We start from the raw sequence: 6,893 nt of genomic DNA, 5'->3' as shown, positions 1-6,893 counted from the left end.
ATAATGTGAGACCAGTCGTGACAGATATGGTGTCTGTGTGTTGGTTTGGATATCAGAGACACACATCGTGTGAGACCAGTCGTGACAGATATGGTGTCTGTGTGTTGGATATCAGAGACACACATCGTATGAGACCAGTTGTGACAGATATCTCTATATGTCTTTACCATATGGTAAAAAACTGAACTGATCAAACAGTTGTAATAGAGGTCTGACTGACAAACAGCTGGCCTGACCAGAATAGGGTTTCATAATCTCACCCAGGATCTTCTTTTCTTTTTTTTAACATGTCCAAACACATGATGCAGATACACGGCTAGCAATGCCAGGCTTTACCACAAGTATGGTACGTAGTAGGTAATGGTATTCCTCCACTCACTATAACTATAATCTGATCAAAAAGCCCCCTCATACACACAAACACACACACACTCTATTGAAATATGAACTGTGTAACCTGTAAAGGTAGTAGTGAGTATCTCTGAGGATCTCTGTCCTCGAGTTCATAACATAAGGTTGTCATAATAAACTCAGTCCTGACACATTTTAAACTCAGACTAGATACATTTTAAACTCAGTCCTGACACATTTTAAACTCAGACTGGATACATTTAAAGTCAGACTAGATATATTTTTCTCAAAACAAATTCAAACACACACACAAACGCACAGACACACACACACACATATGCAAACACACACACATACACGCACAAACATAATTCCATATGCACACACAAACATGGACACACACAAATTTACACACACGCACGCACATGGGACAGAGCCTGGACAGGGTGTGGTTCTGTGGGACAGAGCCTGGACAGGGTGTGGTTCTGTGGGACGGAGCCTGGACAGGGTGTGGTTCTGTGGGACAGAGCCTGGACAGGGTGTGGTTCTGTGGGACGGAGCCGGGACAGGGTGTGGTTCTGTGGGACGGAGCCTGGACAGGGTGTGGTTCTGTGGGACGGAGCCTGGACAGGGTGTGGTTCTGTGGGACAGAGCCTGGACAGGGTGTGGTTCTGTGGGACGGAGCCTGGACAGGGTGTGGTTCTGTGGGAACTGAGTGGATATCCATATGGACACATCTATGCTCAAATAAACAATCTCTCTCACAAGTGTTTCTCCTAACAGAATGGTCAGATTAAGAGTGTTAGGATCAAGAGAGGAAAGGTCAGCAAGGGAAGGACAAGGAACTAAGTTCAGGGATACGGAATGATCTAATAATATATCTGAATAATTGCTCTATATGTTGATGAATCAGAAAAATAAACCTTTGTCAATACCAGAACTGTATAATTCGTGTAACGTAGTGTAATGTCACCATGACACTTAACACTGTTCGCCGTTACTCTGAACGCTGTCCACTGTCAAACTGAACACTGTCACCATCACACTGAACACTGTAACCATCACACTGAGCACTGTCACTATCACACTGAACACTGTGAAAGTCCACTGTCCACTGTCACTTAACACTGTCCAATGTTACCCTGTCACTGTAATTTTACTTTCACTTTTTTCAGTTTTCTGAAGCCAAAAACGCTAGAGGAGAGATGTTCAATATGGATCAAACAATGTGGAAGACAGCTATAAGTGAGATCTAACAGTCATATCAAATCTCACAGTAAAAGCCAACACAGCATTATTGATTGGTCACTTCTGGACTCTGTGGCTGAGAGCCAATAAGTTCACAGCCTCACCTGTGGATTAAAGATGATGTTTTTAGAAAGAACTGAGTGGTGAGCTGTTGGACAACAGTAACGTTTCCAGAGTAAAAATTCACTGAACACAGCATAATCTCCCAGTGGGTGCTCACCAACAACAACAACAGTAATACCTTTTCCCATGAGTGTGCAAGCTTCCGAGGACCCATGGAATTTAAACTGTAAGATTGTGGAGGTGAATTGTTTAGGTGTTATTGGGGTTAGGGTTTGTGGGGTGTTTTAAACTGTAAGATTGTGGAGGTGAATTGTTTAGGTGTTATTGGGGTTAGGGTTTGTCAGGTGTTTTAAACTGTAAGATTGTGGAGGTGAATTGTTTAGGTGTAATTGGGGTTAGGGTTTGTCGGGTGTTTTAAACTGTAAGATTGTGGAGGTGAATTGTTTAGGTGTAACTGGGTGGGTTTGTAGGGTGTTTTAAACTGTAAGATTGTGGAGGTGAATTGTTTAGGTGTAATTGGGGTTAGGGTTTGTCGGGTGTTTTAAACTGTAAGATTGTGGAGGTGAATTGTTTAGTTGTAATTGGGGTTAGGGTTTGTCGGGTGTTTTAAACTGTAAGATTGTGGAGGTGAATTGTTTAGGTGTAACTGGGTGGGTTTGTAGGGTGTTTTAAACTGTAAGATTGTGGACGTGAATTGTTTAGGTGTAATTGGGGTTAGGGTTTGTCGGGTGTTTTAAACTGTAAGATTGCGAACGTGAATTGGAAATGTTTGTGTGTATGAAACCAGGTAACCTGCTATGTGCTTCGAGTGTGCACCCTCTAGCGCGGTATGTTATTGGAATATGTGCATTATTGATATGTATGAATGACGTACACATAACAGGACACAAACACAAACGATCACTGTACAACTACGGAAAAGTGGTTAGTTTGGGAGGGGGAAGGCGCCGCTCGCGGCCTGAGACAGAGCCCTCTGTCACAAACTGGATCCTGGATTTCTGACTGGAAGACCTCAATCAGTCTGGATCGAGAGCAATATCTCCAACACCACCACACTGAGCACTGGGGCCCCCAAGGGATGTGTGCTCAGTCCACTGCTGTTCACTCTGCTGACTCATGGCTGTGCAGCAATGAACAGCTCGGATCACGTTGTCAAGTTGGCCAATCACACGACCGTGGAGGGTCTCATCAGAGAAAATGACGAGTCAGCATACAGAGAGGAGGTGCAGCAGATAACAGACTGGTGCAGAGCCAATAAACTGTCTCTGAATGTGGACAAAACAAAAGAGGAGATGGTTGTTCACTTCAGGAGAGCACGGAGCGACCACTCTGCACTGAACATCGCTGGCTCATCTGTGGAGATTGTCAAGAACACCGAATTCCTCGGTTCATCAAAAGATCACCTCCCCCCATCCTCACCACATTCTACAGAGGGACTATTGAGAGCATCCTGAGCTGCTGCATCACTGCATGGTTTGGAAACTGCACCGTCTCCGATTGCAAGTCACCCTAGCCGATAGTGAGGACAGCGAAGATCATCGGAGTCTCTCTCCCCTCCATCACAAACATTTATACCACACGCTGCATCTGCAAAGCCACCAGCACTGTGGATGACCCCTCACACCCCTCACATAAACTCCTCACTCTCCTGCCGTCTGGCATAAGGTACCATAGCATTTGGGTCCTCATGGCCAGACTGTGTGACAGTTCCTTCCCCAAGGCCATCAGACTCCTCAACACCCAGTGACTGGTCTTTACACACACACACACACACACACACACACACACACGCACACTGTTACAGCAAGTCACACAACACAAGGGGCTCAGTGTCTAGGGGGACACATTCGGTTCAGTGTCTAGGGGGGGACACATTGGGCTCAGTGTCTAGGGGGGACACATTGGGTTCAGTGTCTAGGGGGGACACATTGGGCTCAGTGTCTAGGGGGGACACATTGGGCTCAGTGTCTAGGGGGGACACATTGGGCTCAGTGTCTAGGGGGACACATTGGGCTCAGTGTCTAGGGGGACACATTGGGCTCAGTGTCTAGGGGGACACATTCGGTTCAGTGTCTAGGGGGGGACACATTGGGCTCAGTGTCTAGGGGGGACACATTGGGTTCAGTGTCTAGGGGGGACACATTGGGCTCAGTGTCTAGGGGGGACACATTGGGCTCAGTGTCTAGGGGGGACACATTGGGCTCAGTGTCTAGGGGGGACACATTGGGTTCAGTGTCTAGGGGGACACATTGGGCTCAGTGTCTAGGGGGACACATTGGGCTCAGTGTCTAGGGGGGACACATTGGGCTCAGTGTCTAGGGGGGACACATTGGGTTCAGTGTCTAGGGGGACACATTGGGTTCAGTGTCTAGGGGGACACATTGGGCTCAGTGTCTAGGGGGACACATTGGGCTCAGTGTCTAGGGGGGACACATTGGGCTCAGTGTCTAGGGGGGACACATTGGGTTCAGTGTCTAGGGGGACACATTGGGTTCAGTGTCTAGGGGGGACACATTGGGCTCAGTGTCTAGGGGGACACATTGGGCTCAGTGTCTAGGGGGGACACATTGGGCTCAGTGTCTAGGGGGGACACATTGGACTCAGTGTCTAGGGGGACACATTGGGCTCAGTGTCTAGGGGTTTTATTAGAAATTGAGAAGCACCGAAAAACAAAACATTAACCAGCGCAATCTGACTCAAAGGTGATAGTTGCCACCGGAAAAACATTTCAAGCCAGGCTAGGCTCCATTTATAGTGAAGAGCAGACAGACCTCAGGTGAGCCGGACAGGTAACTGTGCAGGTGACACCTACCTGCCCAGAAGAATAGAAAAACAGAGAAATAGATCAGCCAAGCCACCAGCAGGAGTGGTCAACATAAATGTTACTGTGACACCTTAAGGGGTAGAGCAACATAACACACTCACGCTTGCGCAAAACGCACACACACACACAAACACACAAACACACATTCACACACACGTACATAGATTCATGCAAAAAGTCATGCAAAATTCACACACACACACAGAGAGAATCGTGCACAGAGTCACACACACATACACAAATTCACTCAAAAAGTCACACACACACACACACTCATGCGCACACACACACAATTTCACATGCAGATACACGATATCACACACATGCACACACACGCACACACACAGAATCACAAACACATACACGAATTCACACACACAAACATACACACAAATTCCCATGTTTATGTACACACACACAAAAACACACACACACAGTCTCATACACACACTCACACACACACGCAATTTCACACACACACACACACACACACACACACACAGATTCACACACACATATACACAACCTTTGACACTGAACCTTTAATACAGTTTTTATTGAGGGTTTTATGACTCTTTTGCTGTATACCGACACATCGTGAAGGCAGATCAAGTGGTTTTTTTTCAGGGTAATGTTTTACAGCTTTGGTTTCGTTTACAGAAAAGAGGTGTCGTGAGTTTCACTTTTGTTTCCGCACAGGAAAACTTGACTGCTTTTCTGTTGTTAAAGTGAGAGAGGACAAATACAAAGATGGAAAAGATCTACTCTAAAATATGGATACTGTTGAACCAAAATGTCAGCCTTTTTAGACTCATCTGATCATCTTCATGACAAGACATGACATGCTTTAGATCACTTCTCATTCTCCTGTTTGGATGTGTCTGTTTGGGTGTGTCAGAATATGTGAACCACAGACAGTTGAAGGTTATTTCATTTCTGTGGATTGAGTGACGAGGATCACATTTCATAGTAAGTACTATGGGTTTTTTTTTCATCGTTCAAAATGCACTTTTCAGCTTGCTGGACTTCTGCTTCTACCTGCTGCATAAATAGATGAGTTTATCTGAGGTTGTGTGAGTGTTTTTTTCCTTTTTAAGTATTTCCCTTGTTTGGCATTAGAAAGTTACCGCCACATTTAAGAGCTACTGTAAACCTGTTTTACTGCAAACTCTCCAGGTGAAATTTCCTCAGACAGAATCTCCAGTGATGCCAGTGTAATTGTAATTCTGCATCCACACCATGGATCTCAACTCAAATTCCTGCTCGAATTCAGAAAACAGTCTTGACATTAACCATGTATTCTGTGTGTGTAGTGGTGTCGGTGTAAACATGTTATACTGTGATCAGACTGTGTGTGATTGTGATATAGAATGTCTGCTAATGTTTTAAAGGTACAATAGAACTTTAATTTACAGTATAGTATCACATACAAAGTGCTCACACACAGATTCTGCTCCTAAAGTCTCATTCATAATGCACAGCCATTGTGAATCCATGGGGTGTTTTGTTGTATCGTAATAAAATAAGACCTAATGCAAAAGAAGAATGGAGTCTTAATGAAAACTGTAATCTGTTGTCCATGGTGTCCATGGCACCTTCTGTTTGTCAGACTCTCTGGAAATATACAGGAAAAACTTCCTCTGATTTTCACCTTATTTGCTTACAGACAAAGTTCTAGTGTAAATCATTTACGTGACGTCACATGGGTAGAGCTAACTTTATGAAGCTGTAAATTTCACTTTTTAGCCAGTTATACATGACATACAGTCGTGACATACAATCACTGTGAAGCAAGAGTGTGTTTTTTGTTTGTTGATTTGTAGGTGATGTTTTTGTTATAATGAAAAAAATGATACTGTCATTTTGATGGCGGTCATAACAAATAAGATGGGAATGATGATTAACTGATGTTGCATTTTAGACTAAAATGCAACGAGACTCAAATTTACTGAGACTAAAATGCAACGAGACTCAAATTTACTGAGACTAAAATGTAATTTGTGCCTCAGAAAATGTGTAGGTCTGTTTAAGGCACACTAAAACTTGAGGATTTTTTTTATTTGTTTTGAAATCTAACAAACTTGTTAAACGCTAAAATACAGCTGATCTTTTCATGTGTAAATGTGGCAGAGGGGTTAGTTGGTTTATGTCTGTAATCTAGTGTTACATTTAGAAAAGAAATATATGAAATGTCTTTACATAGTTCTACTCCCCCACTGTCATCCTCTGATAATAAAAAATAAAAAAACATTAAACGTATGACTAAAACAGGACTCGGAGATATTTTTGCTGACAAAATTAAATTTGATTTCAGCCCAATTTGTTATAATCAAAATAACATGACTAAAATGTATGAAAGCAGAAGTGTTACAATTTAAAGACTAAAATTAAAAAAAAAAAAAAAAAT

Source organism: Chanos chanos, chromosome 16, assembly GCF_902362185.1.
Source record: "Chanos chanos chromosome 16, fChaCha1.1, whole genome shotgun sequence".
In the NCBI taxonomy this organism is placed as follows: Eukaryota; Metazoa; Chordata; class Actinopteri; order Gonorynchiformes; family Chanidae; genus Chanos; species Chanos chanos.
Note: the sequence above shows the minus strand (reverse complement) of the source record.